The 22,493-nt window shown below is 37.4% G+C and overlaps 1 long non-coding RNA gene across 1 annotated transcript in view; it reads left to right on the forward strand.

Moving 5' to 3' along the window:
- The first annotated feature begins 3,259 nt into the window (after positions 1 to 3,259).
- The window catches only part of LOC134159779 (uncharacterized), a 271,155-nt gene continuing 251,921 nt past the window's right edge, over positions 3,260 to 22,493 (forward strand). Inside the window, exon 1 of the long non-coding RNA XR_009963300.1 lies at positions 3,260 to 3,386. This is a non-coding gene — a long non-coding RNA (uncharacterized LOC134159779). The remainder of the gene's footprint in view (positions 3,387 to 22,493) is intronic.

A 22,493-nucleotide genomic window follows, 5' to 3' on the forward strand; every position in this document is an offset into this window, starting at 1 on the left:
TAACCTCTTTTTTTTTTTTTTTTGTCTTGCTTAAAAATAGAAGTGTGGAGAAACATCATCAAAGACTTTATTTTTTTTTTTCATTTGAATCTTCCTTTTGATTCTGCTTTCAGTTTCTGACAGAACTGTGCCTGCATTAATAGTGTGCCAGGCACCCAAATGAATACAGAGTTTATGGAAATTTGGAGAAAGTAGCTTCCCAAAAAACATGATACTTCTTGGTGCACATAGAAGTGTCTTTTCAGTGAGCAAAGGAGTGATCCACTCCCATCATACAGTTAACAGATGACTGCAAACTTAAAAAAAAAAAAAAGTGTACAGGAGAGGCAAAAATGAATGAGCTACATTGTGTTTGTTTGTCCTTTTGCTGCACGTGGTAATGGTCACTTATCTGAGTACCTGTGAATATGAAAAGGCTTTTGAAATGATGAACTCTCTGTTCCATGGCAATGACAACAACCCGTGACATTTCTAACCTTACCAGCAGGCTAGAAACTATTTGTGCTTTCTTTCATTAAGAATTTTACCCCTTCTGATACATCTATTTAGTTCTGTTTGAAAATCATATCAGTATGACCTAAAACCACAAATGAAGACCATCTTCTCCCACCTAATCTGCATATGTTTAAGTATTTATGAGCCACCTGCTGGGGATATGAGTTAGTTATCAATCTAATAACACCTAGTGTTCCTTGGAACTCTCTTTGTAAGCACCAAAGCATATATGCATTAACACTAAATGAAACCAAGCAACTGATAGTAAAATATTGAATATGTGATATTTGTCTCCCTCTCAATTTCCCCCCTTTTAATCTGAGTTCTCAAAAGTATCTGAACAAGGTAAAGAATAAACAGTCTTTATGGATCTCCAACCTGGAACAAGTGTGTAATATATATCACTGAGCGTGGTCTAATATTTTTGCATCAGAAATGTCATTCTTGCTTTATAAGTAGGGCTACCATGTAGCTGTATTTTTAAGGCTTACGGGGGTTTTCATTTAAGCATTTCAGTAGACTCACAAACAGTTATCCACATCCTCTGGATTTGCAGTTAATTTTGGTCATGTTGTTCTTTCTTTACTTTTATTTTTGTGCTATTGTTTTCAATTTCAAGGAGTGAGAGGTATTGCTTGATAACAAAGGTAGAAGTTAATACTGTTGTATTTAATATCCCTTCAGTGTGTGCAGTGTAAAGACTGCAATCTAGATGAAATTACTGTTGATGCCAGTGAATAAGTTATTCATAGTTTTGCAGAAGGAGCTCTACCTCCAACTTGAATGCCTCAAGAGTTGTTTATTTTACATCTTTGGATGTAAATTACCAGCTATTTTAATCTAGGAATATATCAGAAACAGAGCTGTAGAGCGGTCTGTTTTACAGCAGCTTTTGTCAAACTTACCGGTGTTCAGCCTATTTTCTGAAATTACATGGGTCAAATAGCAAGAAGATTGTTTAGAATGTATACACAAAAATATATTGGGAGATCTAATTTAGTTTCTGACCACTAATGACAAGTGGGGTCTGTATTTCACCAAAATGCTGTTGCTGTTGTCCTTAGCAATCAGTCTTTACTTTTCTGTAGGAAAAGTATAATGGATTTAGGGGTCTATTTTAGAACCCTATAAATTCTGTTATATCCAGAAAGACACTGGTCATGGTAACAATAAGATATTTTTCAGTGCATCATTAAACTTGAATTTACATTACTGTGCATCAGATTTCCCTTGCTCTGTATTTAGTAATAAACAACCTGGGATTGAAATAGGAGGAGAAAGGGAGAAATAGACATTACAAACTGTTTTATTCAAGTTCTTATTGTTTTATTTTTATTTTTCTTTCCTCTGCATTTTTCATTGCTGCAGCCCTGACATGACATTGCCCAAGTAAATTATCTCTTAAGTTATCCATGGACTAGATTCTAGTGTTCCATGCTTCTAGTTTTGAATGCAAATAACTGCAGATGGTGAATAACTGATAAATTTACATTGGAGTAACTGCTTAGCTTTTGCTGCTTGACCCATTGTCTTCCCACAGATAAAAATGTCCTGGAAGAAACCAAGGTTGATCACAGATTCTAAACCCTTATGGAACAGATTAACATGTGTGCTTTGCAAATCTTGCCAGTAGAATGCTGTTACCTAATTTCTGAAAGAAATATTTGTCTTAAAAACTGCAGAAGCATGACTTAAAAATAATGCAAATTTTTATTTGTTCTACACTTAGCACAGGTCTGGCAAAAGTCAACCAGAATTAATAGTGGAACTATAGATATACTACAGAAATTCTTTACAATTTGAAACTGGTAGTGATCTGATAGAACTTGCCATCTGAGACAGAAGCATACAGAAAGTGTCTGGGTGGTTTGATACCCAATATTGCTCTAAAGCCTAAATTGTAGTTACAATACTTAAAATATCCTACTTAAAAGGTAGAATAAGTGTTAATAAATAAAATGTTTGGCTGTTTTTCATAGTGTATATCTATGTTAATTTTTAGAAAAATCATATTAAAATAAGAATAGTTGAGCAAGTGAGAAAACAAACACCAGATATTTTGTTTCATGCCAGTGTTAATTCTTAAATATCTGTATCTTTTGGTATGTATATATATATATATTTATATTCCTTCATTTACATATATATGAAGAAAAGTAAAAAATATTTATCATGCACTGTAGTAGGATGTACAGAAGATTTATTTTGGCCTTTCAGAGAACTACTGTGCTTTCAGAGACAAAATGGAAATTTAGGTTTTTAGAATTCATGATATTTAGTTATGCCTTAGTTCAGCAAAGCATTTACACAAGTACTTTACTTCACTGATTGCAGCAGAACCAAATTTAAGTAGTTAAGTGCTTTGCAGAGTAGAACCACAGTTTCTTTAAATGCCAGCATACCAGACAAATGTCACAAAAAGTGCTCTTAGGGGAAGGAAGCTACCAGTAACAACAAACAATGAACAGTAGGTAAATCAGTATTCTTCTTTATGAAAAATAGCATGGAATATTGCATGGGAAAAGATGAGAATAATAATTAGTGTAGTACATTAGTAAGAAAGGATACAGAGACGTTTAAGATGCTATTTAGGTGTCAGGTATATGCAAAAATCTGGGTCCTATAAAATTAAGTTTTCCTCAGGTCTTGTACTAGCTCCCTTAAAAAAAAAACCAGCCTCAATTGTAAATAACCACCCAGTGTTACAAGACACTGCCTGTTGTTAATAAGTGGAGAGGCTTTTTGGTGCCTCGAGCTGCTTATGCTTCAGAGTCCAGAATGCAAGCACATTGCTGAGTTACTGCAGGGTAACTTTGTGAGTAGTTAGCAGCTCCCAGCCGCTCTGACCTCTGCATAAACTGCACTTGATTTTGCCCACCTGTATTTGCAGGGTAAGTCACTTTTATTAGTTGGTAAGCAAGCTCACATCAAGTTTACTACAGAGTAATACCATGTACGTTGGGCAAATCAACTCTGTGAGCTGCTCATTCAGACTGTAATTTGCCTCATGTTGACATTTTTGTGTATCCATCATCTGGAGTCACTCGCTGTTTTGTTTTCTTTTATATCAAGTGATAAATTGGTTGGTATTTTGTTCTGTTTAATTTTAAAAATCATCATAAGTGCATGTATTTAGGTGTTTGGAGATGTTTTTATGCAATGGAAGAAGAATATAGCTAGTGAATACTTTTACTACTTTCCTGCCATGCTGGTTTGTAGAGCATGGGGCTGGCTACAAAGACATAAGTAAAATTAATATTTGTAAGCAATAAATATTGATTATGCAAGGCTTATGTTCCAGTGTGCTGTTGCTCCTAACAGGTCCCACCTGCATGGCAGAGTGTACTGTTAAATGAGCATTGCTATTGGAATAATTCCTAGTGGGCTTTCACTAAAGGCTTTTACCTAGGGTAGATGTGGACAGATTTTTTAGCTTCAATTTGAACCAGACAATTTTTAAGTCCGAGTTTCCTCCTCAATGTCTGGTATGTCTAAACTGATGTCTTTGATTCAGACTATTCAGCATGCAAGTGCATGAACAAATTACCTGCTGGTTAGTGTTTAAACCATGCTCATAAAAAAAGTTAATATAAGAAAAGGTCATTCACAGGTATTTCTTCTAATGTGTGCTCATGTCCTCCCATGTATCTATAGCCAGGTCAGTCTTTTTGCTTCTGTGGCCCTAACAGTAGATGTGCTGTGGGGTAACTGGGACTGTTTGCCATGTTTGGTTTTATGGGGAGTGGTGAACGGGCTAAAAGGGCTGCAGTACCCCATTAGCATGTTTCTGGTCATCGTGGCTAGACTAGGTTGTATGTGAGTGTATTCCATCCCGTATCTGTTTGTCTCAGCATTTCTATTATATTACAGAAAATAGCCTTTGGCAATTAGAAAAATAGTAATGATTGTTAGAAGTAATAGCTTCAGCTTTCCAGAGCTGCAGTGTACTAAGGGATTCAAACTCTAATATATGCTTTTGGTTTACCAAATTATTTACTAGCTCACAACTCCTCCTAGGCAGGGGACAAATTGCAGACTGTTTCTGGATCTACTCTGAGCCCATGAGTGCAGGTTTGCTGCAGTGTCCCATCTTCAACCTGCAGTGCAAAGAAAGCAGCTCTGAGAGGCTAGAGTTGATTTTGTCCTTTGGCCAAAACAAATTGCAGAAGCATGAACTTATGATGACAAAAAGCCAGCAAGACCACAAGAAGAGGCAAAAAGATTAAAAAAAAAGCCAACCAAAACCCGAACCAAAACCCAAAGCAAAACAACCCAATCCCCTAAAAAAAAACAAAAAAAAACAAACCAAGACACACACAAAAAATGAAACCTGAGACCACTAAGGGATCCAAGGAGAACCATATGTAATTGAAAAGGTTTGGTGACTAAGTAAAATGAAAACAAAAGAAATTAAAATGTAAAAAAAAAAAAAAAAAAAAAAAAATGTTTTCACCAAGGAAAACAGTCATGTGAAGCACATAGGCATGGCACAGAACAAAAGATGGAATGCTCTGAAGATCTATAGGGAGTCTGAAAGATGCCTCATCCAAACCTACTTGATATCTGGCAAGTTTTCTAACTCCTGTAATGTTTCTTTATTTTAATTTTTGTCAAAAATGAGAGTGTGTCTGCCAAGCTGTTCCCTTCTCAAAGCTCTCACAGCTCTACCTTTTTCAAACCTTTGTACTTTGATTAATACTTGCTTATTTCTGGTAAAGTACTATAGATCATAATTCAATAAAGATGGCATTTACTGCCATCTGTCTTGACATTCTTTGAATAAAAAATGTGAAAGGTGAAAGGTTTACTGGGAGGGCTTATTGCCTCCAGCGTACAGGTGGAATAAGAAGTATTAGATATGGTACACAGTAATAAAGAAAAGTTCATCTTATTTTCCCCATCTTCTCTATTGCAGTCGTACCTTCTCTAAGCAGTTCTCTTACCAAAACAGCTTTCTCTAAAGACCACAACACATCAGGTCATAGTCACTGTCAGAGCAACTGCTGTAACTGGGTCTAGCTGAGGGCTTGAAGACTCTACCACCATTCTAGACCGTTCAACTACTGTTACTTATTAGAGAGAAAACAAGGAAATATTGTATATTGCTTTAACGCTTATTCCAAAAGCTGAGCCATTTTAGTTGAACACCTCACTGTAATACATAATTGCCTTTTTCTGGCAATTCTCTGCAAGCATTTTTTTAACAATGACATGTTCATGTTTTTAAGTGTACTTAACTTCTTTAGTAGCTTATTTAATTATTAGTAAAATTCATTGAACTGAATTTTAGGATTCTTACTGTAACTGACTAGAATCCTAAATCCATGATAGATTAGCCTAACAATTCTTACACTATAGTGTATATGAAATAGCCTTAGAGTTTAAAAGAGGGGAGATTTCTGGTGGTTTTGAACCTAAAAAAATTATACAACTGAGACTTGGGTTTTGCCTACTTGATTTTTATTTTTTTTTCCTACCACCACCTGTTTTACATATTAGTCTGGTGTGAAGCAAGTCTGGTTTTAAACTGCCTGAAATTTTTTTTCAAAATCCCATAACATACTGTTCTCAAAGATGCTATAAAAAAGCTCATGTAATTACTTTGTTAAAAATACAAAAATCAGAAAAATCAAATTGTCACTTTTAAAAGCCAAAATACAAAACAAAGTGCAATATTTTCACCACACTGTAAAAGAGATGATAATAAGTATCTTGTTTTTAACTATTACTGGACATGGCTAATAGAAACAAGAAAATAACAACGTTCCCTTTTAGTGTCCTTCTGTTTCCTACAGTGTGAAAAATATTTCCTCCCCCATGTTTCTTGTAAAGTTCAATGCAGCCTTGAACATAGTACATACCCTAGTATGATTTACTCATCAGTGTCCCTGATGATGTTCTCAGTGACATCAGCTTGATTCTAGCAATAGGACCTGTGCTTTCCAGAGTACTCTTCAGTAGGAGATCAAGGTCAGATGAAAGGTGAGGTAATGAATCTTGAGTTAGAATTTCTTTTCTAACTATCTGTGAACCACTCTCACCCCAAATATCCTGCATTTTATTGTCAGTTTTAAGTAATCATCAGTCCAAACTGAGTGGCCTTTTACTTGATAGGAGTTGGTGCCTCTTTTGAGCCTCAGTGCTATAGGAATGCGTAGAAAATCTCATCCTGAAACCAATTCCCTTTTTGGGTCATACTTACCCATATAGTCCTACTGACCCTAATGCTGACACACACAGAGTAATCTGCCAGTGCAAAATGAATTACAGAATTAAGTTCTCAGATGATAGCATGAGGCATGTATTCTGGAATTGCCTTCGTCTTCTTTCACCACTTAAAATGCAATTTAATCTCTTGCAGGAATGAAACTAAAGTGTTTTTGAGGTCATTGGATGACAAATGCTATGTATTAAATATGCTACATGATGCATCTCAGTCTTATAGCCTACAACTAGCTAAAAGGGGATAACACAAAGGACAGGGATACATATGTGTGGCAGAGGCTGTGGTGTAATGTGTTGTGTTATATGGGAAGATAGAATGCTTTAAACCCTTTCAGCTCTCCTTAACACTTAACTGCTTTATTGCTTTGTGATCTTTAAAGGTTAAATTTTTAAGGCTTCAAACCAAGCTGCTTTAGGAGAGGTGAAGCTTAAGGTAAAACTAAGATGGGTGATTGCTTTGTATTACTCATCCATGGGGAAGGGATAGACTTTGCCTTCCTTAGGGCCTGGATAGTGGAAAGCTGACATGGAATTGGGTGAGTGTCCCTGCCCATGGAAGGGGTTGGAACTAGATGATCTTAAGGTCCTTTCCAACCCTAACCATTCTATGAGTCTATTCTATGAGTCTATGATCTTTGAGTAGCTTGTGTGCCTTGAGTTCCAGATCAGATCTAGACAATAATTACTAAGTTACAAAAGTTTCTCTGCTAAGAATAGACAATGTATAAACTGTAGGCAGCTGTGCTTAGATCATGTTGAGGCCTGATGTAAGTAAGTGCAGCTCTGCTCATGTCAGTGAAGTTACATCTGCTTGCACTGGCTCTTAATATAGTCTTCAGACTGCAGGAAGCCTTATTTATGGATGTACTGAATGCTGTGTGGTAGCAGTAAATAATGGAATTCACTCATACAAATTGTCTTCCATCTGAAGATCCTAAAGCATTTGGGAAGCCTGATTTTTCTTTCAAGGCAGGGGAAGGAATCAAAATGACTGCCCAGATATGTATCCTTTACCCATTTGAGAACAGGAAAGATTATGCATTGAGGATGTGGGGGTGGTATTTTCTTTTAAAAAAAAGTAATGATATATTTGGACATTAATGGTATAATTTTATGTCGTAAGGAACTGAATATTTTCTGTCCTACCCAAATGTATTTTGGAAAGATGATCTGTGGTATACATCAGTTTGCAAACAGCATGAATATGTTAGCCTTTGCTGCTTTATCCTCTGCCAAAAATGTAGAGACGATAGCATCTGTTTCCACTACCCACGCTATCCAAATCATTAAAAACTCACAAGAGTTGGAAAAGAAGTTCTGAAAGCTTTCACATGTCTGTCTTTGCTAGGAAAATCATTCTCTTGTAACCATGCGTTCAGACAGTCTTCCTTGCTTGTGGTCCTGAATTTCAGGTGATAATGAGTGATGCCTGTAAAGGTGGGATTAAAATTTAGAGAATGACAGATTTAAAACAGAAATAAGTCCCAAGTGCATGATTTAATAAATGCTGCTTCAGCAATTTTCAAAATCATATCTACAGTTTTCTTTCTTTTCAATGAGATATGGAAAACACTTCAGAAACAAGGGTAGCTGAGGAAAAGTAACAAGATGCATACTTAAGTTGTGGTCATGAATCTTGGATGCATAAATAAGTGACTAGTTCTCTCCAGTGCTGAAAACCTCTATTACAAGTTGGCTTTAGAACATATGAAGGTTTGGAACTGGTTCACTCTTTTTCCAGATAGTTTGCTAGCAGCTATTAAGATCCTTCTAAAATAAACAATGTACATTTCCCTTTCCCATCTCTTTCCCACACTCACTTTATTTCTCCTGTACACCACTGGTGGGTTGTAGGTAGAAAGAACTCTATGCACCGAACTGACCAAACTACAGGAAATAGTGGTCTCTTACTTGTCTTTTCTTATTATTTTTTAAACCATATTTCTCCTGCGCAACATAAAACAATTTGAAACCGTAAAGGAACTAAATCCAAAGTGATGTTGAGTTCTTTCACTTTTTTCCATCTCTGCCACAAATTCTGTGCTCTGCTGTTGCAAAGTCTGGTCCCTTGTTGCTAGTATCAATAACAGTGCAGATAATGATTTCTGAGCAACCAGAACTGGGCTGGTTTTTGTGGTCTAAAGCATAGAATTTAAAGACATTAAACAGCAAAGAAATGCATCATTGGTGCCTGTGCAATTAGATGTACAATAACCTTTTTAAAGTTGTCTCAGTACTTCAGTAGAATAGGAAGTAGGAGGTTAGTGAAGAAAGCTACAAGGGGGATCAAAGTGTAAGGGTATGTAAGAATTTGAGGACCACAGAGCCAAATGAGAAATAATGACATTAAAAAAGCTTGAAATAGCCAAACCTGGGGAGATGAGAGGACAGTAAAACTTAGAATTCTACTAATATAGTACCTACATCTTTTTGAATGTTAAAGAATTTGTTTTTATTCTTCATGACTTCTGTGCTCAAATCAGGAAGATTTGAACCCCTTTATAACCCTTAATGCTATTTCATCCTAGCCTTTTTCAGAACAGGCAGTATTTGCAATTATATGTAGCTTTTATGTGACTTTCTATGTAAAAAAAACTTTTGTCTGAAACTTTGTAATAGAAAAATGCTATATGGGCACCTTAACTCTGTTATATTAAGCTCTTCTTTCATGGCATCTATCATGTGGTCGAATAACAGACCATCAAGTGACTTTCTAATACAATTAACAAGAGTTGCTTGGCAACTTCTGTTTGAAACCATTCTTCTGACTTTTTGGACAGAAAAATCACTAACAACAACCAAAAAAACTCACCTCAACATTTTTGCAGCAGGGTGGCCTAGAATGTGCAGATATACTGACTCCTGCCATTAGAGACTATGCTTAATATTCTAAACATGTATGTTTTGTCAGGTCTGAAATAACTTCTGGTGTAAGGATTTAAAGCTCCCAGTATCTGTCTTGGGGCTGAGCTCATTTCCGTGCAGTGTGAGAAATTCATTGTTTTTTCAGTTCCAGTTTCATGAGTAAGAGGAAAATACTGCAAGGCTGGTCCTGATTCTTAGTGGGAAAGCTGAAACAGTCTGTTGTGCAGTGTGCATATGTGGCCTCAGGGCTTCCAGACTTCTAGTCAATTAAAAAGTTTTAAGTTGAGCAAGTTTTATCCCTTTTAGTGACAATGGAGGATATCCCTGAATAGTCACAGAAAAAATATCTCTCCAGATGAGTCACGTTTTTAATATATTAGTTACATGTGTTTTCTGTAACTTGGGGAAAAACAATAGTTACTGGTGTGATTGTAAGTCACATGATCAAAAAAAATGTATTTTTCTTGGTGAGCCTCCATTATGAGGCAGAGCCCTAGGAAGGACGCGATGCTGACCTAGCAGCGGTCCTCCAATGATGGAGCTTCAGTTGTCTGTATAATTGTCCTCTAGCTTGTTTCCCAGACTACATAATAAGCTTGCTTGACTTTCATCTAACCTCAAATTAGGAGTTTTTTTTTGGCTTTTAACATTGAGGCATGGCAAGAAACTGGCTTGAATTTTGGCATCCTTGTTGTCTTGCGAGGAAGGCTTTTTGCAGCAAAAACCAGCCATTTCTTTCTATCACCCATATGCCGCACAGCAGAGCAGGAGCCTGAAGTCTGGCAATGATGGTTCCTACACTTCCTCCCTGTCTCAAGAAATCTTTAAGCAATGTCCTGCTGTGTTATATGCTATTTTGTTTAACAACATTGTAATGATAGAAGTTTAACAGCTTGGTGTTTTTGCTAATTGTATCATAAATGTAGCCAACAACATAGATATTTTATTTGCCACAGGTAGGCTCCAGGGTTAATTCTCCTTTGATTAAAAAAAAAAAAAAGTTATTATGTAATAAAGCATTCAAAATGAATAAGCTTGCCCATTTAAAGCGAGCAAAATGTCTGAAGATGTTATACTGATCAAATTAGAAACAGCAGCATGTTTACCTGTGTTTTCTTCAGCTACACCACTGAACGGATGTTAGTTCACAGGTTTCAGAGCTGTTATTGTATGCAGCATGCAGACACACTTGCATAGTTTATTCTGAATTTCTACCTGTGGAGACTATGTACAGAACCCAACATTTCCTTAGGCTCATGGCTAAGCATTTTTATTGTGCGCATTCCCAAAGGGAAAATTCAGTCCTCTTTTCTTCTACTTCTAAATCTTTAAGATAGTTATGACTGACAAAGAATATAGCATTGGATAGAAATATGGAAGCAACTGGGGCAACAGACATTACTTGTTCAATGGCTTAGGTAAGATGTGCGGTATCTTACAATGTATCAGTGATGGAGTGAAGGATGGAAACAGACATCTTCCTGCACCTAACAGTGAGAGTTGTTGAAGGCAATTTCTTTTGCAAACAAGCATAACTCCCTCTAAAGTATCCTGAAAAATCCGTGTTACAAAAATGCCAAAAGGGATGAAGCAGGCACTTTTTAATTAAGATGAAACAATTCCACAAATTCTTCAATTTGTAAATAGATTGTGGATGCTTGGAGAGGTAAAATAATAATTGAAAATGACATTTTTCCTGCTGTTGTGAGTTGCCATTATGAGCACATGTTGCTATGTGCCAAAACATCATAAGAAATAATAAGAATACAATTTTCCTTTTTCATATTGATAAATATGCATCAGTGTTGCGTATGCAGAATAATGGGTTAAAGTAGAGAAAATATGTGCATGCCATTCTTTCAGAAATTACCAGACACGCCCATGACTTTTCGGTGTGAAACGCTGTGTGTGTCTAGTATGATGATGTAGTAGTCTCAGAGATAGCATGCAATGTGGCAGTTACTATGGTAACAAGATGTTTTTCATTGAAGAGCCATTAAAATGGTGGCATATAAATAACATATGTACAGTACATTTTCTTTAAGAGAGTAGGTCTTGTCCAGGGATTGTAAGCACATGCTTTCATTCCCCTTTCCTTCCCCACACCACCCCCTCTACCTCCTTACCCAAATTCTTACATATTTTTGATGTCATATGATCAGCCTGCCTCATTTTTAGCACTTTGCCTCTTTGAAGCTGTAGTGCTTGCAGACCTGAAATGGTGCAATAAGAGGTGCCTGGGTAATGTGCTTGTTGTTAAGGACTTGAGACAAAAGGAAATAAAGCAAGTGATACTTTCATTCCACAGCTCCTAAGCATGGCACTCAGGTAAGACTTAGTTAGCAGTACAAGTTTCTGAAGTGCAGAGCAGTTTGTCCAAGTGCCTGCTTCAGTGCTTTATTGCACTTAACTTTAAACACCAAAATAATTCAGTGGGCTTCAGTTAGGTAATTCACTGAATTAAAGCTAAACAAGGGTTGAAATGTATCCCTGAGCTAGAGCTTGGCAGTTCAGATCTAAGATCAAGTCACTATATATTTGTAGAGACCAAACATTGTGGAGGCTCTGTTCCCACTTCCCCACGTGTTTGGAGAAGGCAGTAGGGCTACGGCAGCATAGAAGATAAGTGATTCCACTTTAATGCAATTGGTACTGAAGACAAATGTCTCTCTTTTCCAAGTGTCCTGCTGTCCAGAGTCATGTAGCATAGGACATGCGGTTTTTATACAGGTGTTGTGATCTATATGGGAAATCTGTATAGCTGTACAGTTTACAATACTGAACAAAAATTTCCTGAGATTACCATGACATGCATTAACAAATCCAACCGTTGCTCACTTGGTACTGTGAAAGTAGGATTTTATGCCGTTCACTATTGCTCCCTACCCTGGAAAAGGAATAAAATATGCTGCAGGAGGAAATGCATTTCAGTGCTAATACGCAATTGCAAAGCAAATGGTAAAACTTTGTTGAACTGCTGGAAGTGAACTGTTGTAACAAGAACAATATCTTAATTCTTCGTCAAGTCACTGCTCTATAAGGTAAGGAATACTGTAAGAATATTATATGCTGAGATGGGCATCCCATGAGTTAGAAGGCAGGTAGCAGGATTTATTTTTTTTTTTCGTCATACTGTGACGTATATTCAGGCAATGTAGCTTCTCTACAGCATGGAAACTTATTCACAGAGGTAGATGTAGTGATCCTACTTGATAAAGCCATACACCATACCAAGTCCTCTACCATCTACTGGTGAAATTAACCTTTTTTTTTTTCCCCAAAAGGAAAATCAGTGGAAATCTCCTGTGAAGGTTCAGCAGAAACTGAAATTTAAAAGATTTAAGCACAATCCTTGAACTCAGTAGTGCGTGTAGCCAAATACCGACTGCTTCCCCCAGTTTTCTTACTACCACAAGAATTCCTGTGTTTACAGCTTATTCCTATTTTTTCCTTTGTTTTGTTTTCTTTCCAAACATGCTTTTTAAGAGAAAAAGCCACAGTAGCATATCAGGAAAATAAATGCCTGCCCAGGCAGTCACCAGTGTGCAATAGGAACATGCACTAATCTAAAAAATTCAGTCCAAAGTTTGTGTTAGCAGAATTCAACCATCAATTATCCCAAATCACTTCAGTGCAGCAGAGAACATGAAGAAATGAAGGAGCTGTGGCAGAGTCTTAGATGGGTGAGCCCTGGCTCACAGGAAGATAGCATCTGGGTGACGCTTATCGCTTTTTTTTTATATAAGACAATGAGGAATAAATGGTTGCCTTGCAGCTGCAAAGAAGATTTAGATACTGGTAGTGAGAAGTGTGTAATTCCCAGAGGACAGCCCTCACTGGAGATAGAAACCTGCTGTTGTGTTTTCCTGTCCTGCCTGAGAAACTAAAGCCAAGTTGTATAATAATCAGATACAGAGTTGACTTGAAATGACTGCTGTTTCATTGATTCAAGGGCAGAAATGGCAGTGTTTACTCCAAAGAATACTCAGTCTTGGTATTCCTGTAGGAAGTAGTTTCTATTGAGAATTATATTCCTAGCAATAGTTTTATTTCCAATTCTAAGAACAGAAGGCTGAGAAGCTTCTGTGACAGTGTGTGATAAATATGGGCAAATGCTGAATTTCTATGACGGTTCTATGTATATGCAGTCAAAACAAAGCTATACATCGAAAATTCCAGGCATTATTAAGGCTGTAAATTCAATAACTTAAAAGCTGGAATTCAAGGTTTGGAGGACAACCTTAATTCAGTACTAGTATTGTATCAGAATCTGTGTAATCTGGTATTTTTTTAATAACTGTTTTTACAAAGGTTCTGCCTTTTTGATATATATTCATAAATTAAGCCATACTTATATTGCACTCCTGGACTAAAGAGGAGGCTAAAGTCAAACAACCCCTTATTCTTCTTTTCACAGGGAGATGAATAATTTTCATCAACCTTCATCGCAAAAAAATCTGTATGATACATACGTAAGGTGTGTCTCTGTCCCTCCTACATGAACAAGTGTATGTCAACTTCTGTGACAGAAGAGTGAGTCAGTAGGGTTCAAGTGAACTGGGTCAACTTGAATCTATCACAGAATCGGTCTGAGACAATGGGTAATTCAGTCAGCTCCTGTCTGTCAGGTGGATAGTAGGGAATAAGCAGTATTGGGAAAGTAGTCTCCCTTGTGTAAGAGGTGCTTCATGATGATGACAGAAGAAATCATTAGATGGTGAGGTTACACTGTGCCAATATTGTTGCTTTTCTGTACTGACATACAGCATAAAACAAAATAAAAACTAGGTATTCGTTAAACTAATCCTCTATGAAATCTAATAATGATTAAAACAATAAGTCAAACTTTTTTATTGTTGGAAAAGGATTATTTTTCTAATTGCAGTGTTTCACAAATGCCTTTGACTGTAACATCTGTGCAAATCAAATTCCAGTTAACCCAACCTCTAGCTGAGATCAACAGCTAGGAGATCCCAACCTACTCATTCCCATGTACCATGTTCTAAAGTCAAAATAAACAAGTAACAGGAAACAGAAATAGGTGCAGATGATTCAAATAAATAAAACAGCCAAAACAAGTAACTAGCTACAAACTGGTGACGCATCAGTTAGCTGGGGCACTACTGCGATACTGTGCAGCTGCCATCAGCCCTCATGTCTATACTGAACCAGTGCTCTCACTGCACCAGGTTCTGTGCTGGCAGCTGAAACTGATGGGGCTCAGTTTACATGCCTGAGGTACACAGGAAAGGGCTCTGCTGTGGGATCTGTGCTCAATTTGAAGTGCCTTGAGAGCAGCAGTTAAAGGCAGTGTAGAGGAGGTAGCAAAGTGATAGTGCTTTGCCAGGGAGGGTCCTGTCCTTGCATTGCTCCTCTAGGCTCAGTTTGTTTGTTGCTTTTGCACATGCCTGTTTTGCTTCCGCTGTGCTTCTGTGTTAGTGTTTCAGGCATAGTTTTTAAATCAGTAGGGGCTACTGGAGCACCAGTCACCCATGGGAGTTGGTTGATGAGTGATACCGTCCAATGTTATATGGTGTGATGTGTCTGAGCTGCTGTTCTCTTCGAGAGCATCCCCTGCACTAGAGTCACCCGTTGCTGTTTCTGGATGCATTTCACTGATGTCAACAGAAGTAACGTATGCATATGGGACACTGTAACCTGGAGCTTTGATATCAGTGCTTTCTCAGTTGTTGCTATGCACTCCTGCTGCTACTGCAATAGCAGAACTGTCCCAGGATTCTGCTGCTGGTTTCATATTTCTGTTCTTATACTTCCTCTTTCTAAAGTCACATTTGTGACTTTCCAACTTACTTATAAGAATACTGTATAAATAATTTCCCTTCCACAAGCTTTTCTTCATTACCAACTTCAAGAGAAAAGCTAAAAAGGAAGCATTGTATTTCCCAGATGAGGGAAACCTGTCACTTATTTTGAAGTGTTCACATCATACTTTCCATACTTCTGCAATAACTAGCATTAAAAAATCTCATCTTGGAGGAGAGACTCTTTAGGCTCCCCAGAAAATACATAAACTTTGTAGAAGGTGTTTGTCTTTAGAACTGACACAGTGTGTGCAGAGAGCTGTTGTTTGCCTATCATCTAAACATACGTTGTCCATTTATAGTTGCACAAAGCAAAGAAGAATGAAAATGTTTTTAATTTCTAACAGATTTGATTCAATTTTAGCACACAACTTGCTTTGTATAACAAATACAAGGCAAGCTATATTTAAGTTGCACATGCTAACAGACCTATGTTTTACATGTCCGTGGTGGCTGAAGAAAGGGAAAGATACCTTGGAGGAAGGATAAATAATTACAGATATGCATACTTTAAAAGCCCACTACATGCACTTTGTCATTGTACGAATAGGAAAGCAGAAGTAAGATGTCTGAATGGAGTACAATCGTTGAACCTGATACACAGGAAAAAAGAGCTTCAAGCTACCTCTTTAGAGCAAGGCAGAAAAGGTATTTGTCTGTGGCATGGCTCTGCCTAACAGAGTAATTTAAATTTAACTTCAGCTTCATATATTTCAGTTATTTCAGAAGCAGATGAGAGAAATTTATCTTTTTATATGTTTGATGCTGTTGGTTATGGAAAAAATTATGTGCTGTTTATATAAATAGACAGTATTTAACTTTTTCTTCAGTCCTTTTACTTCTTTGTTGCCAACAGGAATACATGGTATACTAGGCTTTTTCTGGTCTAAATTGGACTTTTTTTCTTTAGCTGCATGCTCCTTGTAATGCAAAACAGTAGGCAGTGATCCATGCAGGCTTCTATTTATAATATTAATACAAGCCATGTTCCATGCTAATACATCTCATTAATATTAAAGCAAGAAGTGTAAGACTGGTGAGTGCTTAATCATTTGCAATTAGCACCTAACAGCTAATTCAGTAGAGGGCTTTTAGAAGGAAAAAAAGTGTGTATGTGGAAGGGGGAAGAAGGGGGAGCAGCAGTTTGCTAAATGCTGGTTGATTTAACTTAAAGTATTAAATACTGTGAAAACTTAGTAATTAGAAGAATTCTTGTCACCAGACAACTTTCCCTTAATTGATCATTTAAAAAATATAATAAAAAACTTTTTCTCCTTAGAAAAGAGAGCAATGACAGCATAACCCATAAAGTTCCTTTACTAATTTATTTAAAGATTGTTCTTACTGATAATCATTTAGGGTTATCTAAAGTTTAATCTGCTCAAGGCAGGAATCTTGTCTTTGCTGCAATGCAGAGCACTCTACTCAACTTGTTGGGTTGTTTATGGATGTAGAAAGTGAATCTAATCAGCCTGCAGCTCAAGTCTCCAAATCAGATTGCTCGAACGCTGATACACACACTCTAGTGAGCAAAAGGGGTTGTTGGATGTTAAGTGAAGCAACTTCCTGGTATTCTTCACATGAGTCTATGTAGTGTTTGTTGTGTGGCTGCTCTTCTGGTATCTCAGCAGGCTGAGATCACTTGTCAGTTAGGGCTTGTCTGTTTGGGAAACTTAACTTTCTTAGGCAGAGAGCCCCATAGTCGAGATTCAACTTGCCTGTACCTTTAGTACTGAGAAAAAAATTACATCCAATATTTATCAAGTAAATATCAACAAACTATTTCTTTGCCTTGTCTCCCATTGCAGTCGCATTTCAGGACCTCCCTGATGGATACATGTCCAGTTCTGTTAGTGTCTGCTATAACTTGTCTTTTCTTCAAAATACCCAATTTTGAAAAAGGGTGAGTGGTGCTCAGAGAGAGGCTTTGAAAGCAGGACACACCTCTGTTCCTTGCTTTGCTTTTCATTTTCTGCGCTGCTTTGTCAAAGACTTCACACTTTCAGTTGAAAGCATCCATATGTGTAATTAGAGAGAAAAACAAATGTATTGCCTGTAACTAGGGATTTGAGTGTTTGTTCTTAGGAAGTGCTTATCTTTTTTGGGGTGAGGCTGCTGTATACATATATACATTACACTATGCTTTAATGAATCATAGACAAAAACTATTGCTTCATGCTGATATCTGTAAAGAGCAAATCACATCACTGAGGTAGAAGTAGCTTTACTGCCAACAATTTTGAGGGGAATTATGTATAATTTCACATATTATGAGTAATCTGAGGAGATTTACTTATGGATGGGAGTTAAAATGTCTTACCTCCCACCCTCTCCTCTTTTTCTCTCTATCCATTGCGATTGCTTGGCCTGGTACACTGCATGTTGTTCTTATTTTATGTTTTATATTATTTTCCTTTTGTCATGGCAGTTTGCATTTCATTCCTTTTTCCAGTTGCTTATGGCTGATCTGTATAATAACCTCAGGACTCTACCAATCTTTCTTCATGCACTACTCCCCACATGTACAATCTCAGCTGCAAAGAAACAGCCTGTCACAGCTCATTGATTCTGGCAGGTGTGAATCAGAGGTTACATGGGAACAGACCTTACTGTACAGAATAGAGCCCATTCCCTCTCTGACCGCACGTATGATGGCTATTTCCAAGCAGTTCTTATGTACTGGCCAACTTCACCTATATCGCAATGGCTGAAGAAACCAAACGACTCTGAGACATTCTACATGCTGCTTGTCAGGGAACAGAAACACTCTGAGAAGAGTCTGTACTTCCTTTTCTCTCCCAGGCCTTCCAGTGTAGAGATGTGGAGTAGTATTTTTCATATACAGTGTCCCAAGCTTTGACAGTTATTAAGGTAAATGGCACTTAAAAACCTGAAAGGGATGGGGAGAGGGAAGCTTACAAATAATATTGTGCAGAATATATTTCCAGATTATAACGACAAAAAGACTGTAGAGCCATAAAATTATGGAGTATAGTGAAGGGCTGCAATCTGACTCATTTGGAGGCTTAAAGAAGGCTCTTGTGGTGGCAGCAACAATCAAATAACTAATAGAAAAATTAGCAAATAACCTCTGGCGAGCATCATGAAAGCTTCAGGAGAGCATGCTCATGATCTTTTCCTCTCTCTGACCTTTACCAGAAAAATCTGTCCTTGCTTGAAGAAAAGTAAGAATGGAGAGCAGAATGGTCAAGAAGAAACAACACTGAGGAGGTGCTAGATTAAATTAAAAAATACTGTAATTTCCTTGTTATTGTGTTTTAGAGAAAGGAAAAAAAAAAAAAAAAGGAAAAAGAAAATAGAAAAAGGAGTTTCCGAGAATGGTTTCAAGATGTGGTAAAAGAAAGTCAGTTAAGTCAGCAGCACACAGAAAAGGTGACTGTATAGAAGAAAAAAAGCAACAAAAGATGAAACAAATAATAGGAGGCCTGACTAGAAATAAGATGAAACAAAAGAAAGCAAAAGAGAATCAAAGCAGAAGGAAGTGTAGAAGGAGGACTTAGAAGGGGGAAAAGATTCAAAGATGCTGTTAGAAATGCCTCAGTAATATGGAGAGGGGTGAGCATGGGCTTTTACTGGAGGGGAAAGGTGGGAAGAAAGAAGAGAGGATGGCTCAATGTGGTAACATGACAACCAGTATTAGAATCCATCTGTGTATGTAATATATTTGCACCTCTGCAAGCCTCTGCCTAGGCACTCTACTGTTCCAACCTTTTTTTGTCATCAGGGAAGCTAGTAATGACACCTGGCGCTTGGGCCATGCTGGTAGACGAGGTGAAAAAAATCTCTTTGGAAAGGAAAGGACAAACCTCTCAAAAAGAAGTCATTCACTTGTCGAATTAGTGGCTTTAATGAAAGTGGATAGAGACTAATGAAAGGTTAAACCTGTAAATTGCAATCTAACAAATGGGTTCACAGTAGACGGATCTCTTTTTATAGAAAGAAAAAAAATAATACTGACAAAATATTATTACCTTGGAGAGATGATGATGAAGCCACGATTCCCTCAGACAGCAGCATGCTCTCCTGCTGTTATGCTGAGCCGGGCACTCCTGCTTCTCTTGAAGGATTGACAGACAAACAGGTCTCCATTGATCGCTGTACTTTGAGAGTGCTTTGATCATTACACTGAGTCTTCAGCAATATATACTATAATGATATCTCTGCCAGAACGCAGGCAGTTCAAAATAGAATGATTAAGTTCAGTCAAAAATCTTATGTTTACATATTGTGAAGGGTTCAGGAATTATACAGGAGGTAAATTTATACAGCAGAGTGCTTCTGACAAAATTAAAACAAAATCATAATTAAAAATAAGATTGGGATTTGGGTTCTTTAATCTTTTCTACCCTGCTTTTATCTTTCTGGCATTTTTCATGGCTTTGGTTGTTGTTAGGGAGGGGCAGGAGAGGGGCCACTCAGTTTGTGCCTGAGAGGTGTGAATGTGTAAATGCAGGATAGCATTGGAGAACTAACAGGGTATGTACCATATTTTGATTTGGCTTTTCCTTTGTTAACTTACCCTTCATCTCTTTTAGAGACTTTACTTACGTGACTTTTTTTTTCTTTCTTCTTCCAGGCTTCTTTCCTGCAAATTCTTCCCATCTTACATTTTGCTTCTTACAAATAATAGTTCCACAAAACATCGGTTTTGTCTCAAGGAGGATATAGTAAGATTTTCATTTTCAAGTTCCTTGGGGCAGTGAACTTCTGCTCTTATGCACTGTTGGTGAAGGGTACTCTAAATAATTAGGAGTAATAAAAATGAAGTTGTTCAGGTGGGAAAGACTGGCTTCAAGATGCTATAGTATGTAATTATTTAATTTCAGCATACACCACCAACTGCTTGCATGTGATGTGCCTTCCTTAAGGTTTGCTTATGTTGTTGTTCAAAAGTTTCAGGCAAATCAAGAAATTTCCTTTCCAATCTGTAGAAGAGTGATCATGAATATTCTTTTCTTCCAAATAAGATACATTTTTAAGTAGGACATGAACATAATAAATATGTTTTGCAAAGGTTATACTTCTAATTTTTCAGCAGTTCAGATATTTAGTAATTTGGTGTCACATCAGGAAGTTTTAATTTGAGTGTTTTATTGTGCCTTACATTTAGCAGCAATCTGATACTGGAGAGGAAATTGCTGCAGTCCCTATTTTTCATGGTTTGTTTGAATGAATAATTAACTATAACACATGATTAAAATATTTAATAATAAAGCATTTAAGTACACCTCATGTAACATCCTGTATCACTTTCACAGTGTGCTGCATATAAGAAATATGGTGGTAAAAAGCAGATGCAGAAGAGCACAAGTGCCAGAAGTGCGGAACACAACAGTTGAAGCATGGAGGGCAATGCACTGCCCTTCTTTTACCTTGCTCAGAAACCCTTAGATAAAATGGAGAGGAGGTGGGGGGTGTGTGGAAGAGAGAGTGGGGTGAGAACAGCTTGCAGTGGTTGAAAAAAAAAATTTAAAAAGAAGATATACGTCAATTATAAACTGAACAAGGTGATTAGTCAAATTTTATCAGGAAAAAAAGATTGATCTGGTTACTTCAGGGATGTCAGATGATCCAGTGGATTGCCAGCTGGGTGATCAGTGTGTAGCTTTGTCGCTGACTGGGTGTATACTTGTAAGCCATTTCATGTACTTGTGTCCCAGGTTTTCTCTATGCAGAAGAAATATTGATACTTCTAAGTGATTTGAGATGACAGAAAAAAACCTCTTAGAGTTCAGTGTATTGAGTAGCATTACCAGTTTGCACCTGAGGGATTGCAGAGCTCTGTGCATTTTAAGAAATGGGGTTTGAAGCTGGTGCCAAGCACAAAACTATAGTAAGAGGTAGAATGTGGTTTAGCAGACACGGATGGCTGGGTGTTCTTCGCTTTAGATGGAACAGTCACAGGAAGAGCATCACTTAACAAAATCCTCTTACACAGTATCTTGAAAACGAAAAAGAGAAAGTAATTGACAGTAAGAAAGAAGAGTAGGAAGAAGTAGAAAAGAGGAAATAAAAATAAACTAATTCTGCAGAAACTGCCTTTAAAACTCAGTTTTGTGGGCTTTTCCAGGTGGTCCCTGGGAGGAGTCTGGGAGGAGATCTTCAGTCGCCTGTCAGGCCCCCCTCTCCCACAGGCTTTCAGTCATGCAGAGACTCCCACCTCCTTTCTCAAATGTATGGTTGCAGCAGCCAGGGGAAGTATAATCTTAAAACTTTTTGTGAAAGCTGATATCATGCTATGTCCTTCCACTAATGATGAGCACCTTCCAAAAACGTCATAAAGATCAAATTCAGTACAATTTCTGGGAAGAAAGCGGACTTTTTGAACATAATCTCCACATTAATATCCAAAGATCTGATTCTGTAGCAGTCTGGGTCTCTAAAACTCCCACTGGTTTCTGCGTAGAACCAGATGTTTCTCAAGAGGTGCACAGCAGCTTGCAGCAGTGACCCAAACCTGGGCTCTATTTTGGTCTTGTTCCCTATGTGGAATGTATCTCCTTGGTGCTTTGTTCTGGCTAGCTGGTGACTTTTCAGCATATGTGGAAAAAAGCAGTTGTAGTTTCCTCATTAAACCTTTTCCTGTTTGTATCACTGAAGTTTGTTTTTAATTGGTCATCTTAAATTGGGCATTACATTCAGTTTTCCTTTTACAAGAGGATTCTGTGTTCTAGCAAGTGTGATTGCTCCCAAACCTTTTCTTGCTCCTGGCTTGTAAGCAGCAAGTTAGTATGTCCAAGAAAACTTACTCTATTGTTTTGGCTGCAGTTTTTGAATAATATTATTTTAAAATATCATTGACATTTCTAAATAGGCCAACAAGAAGCATAAACACAGTTAGCCAAGGTAGAGGCATTAAGCCAGTTACATGGAGTTTATCTTTTTTTTTCCTACTGAACTCCAGTCTCCCTTCCAAATCAGTGTTGGCAGGACAAAGTCCAGTGTTGAGACTAGCCACTAAATGACCTTTGGTTTATGAGATGATCATGCAAAATGTGAAGCTGATCCAAAGCTCATTCCAGTATCTGAAGGGGGGCTATAGGGATGCTGGGGGTGGACTCTTCA

Source organism: Pezoporus occidentalis, unplaced genomic scaffold (assembly GCF_034315485.1).
Source record: "Pezoporus occidentalis ecotype Australia unplaced genomic scaffold, CSIRO_AGI_Poc_V1 ctg151, whole genome shotgun sequence".
Taxonomy (NCBI): domain Eukaryota; kingdom Metazoa; phylum Chordata; class Aves; order Psittaciformes; family Psittacidae; genus Pezoporus; species Pezoporus occidentalis.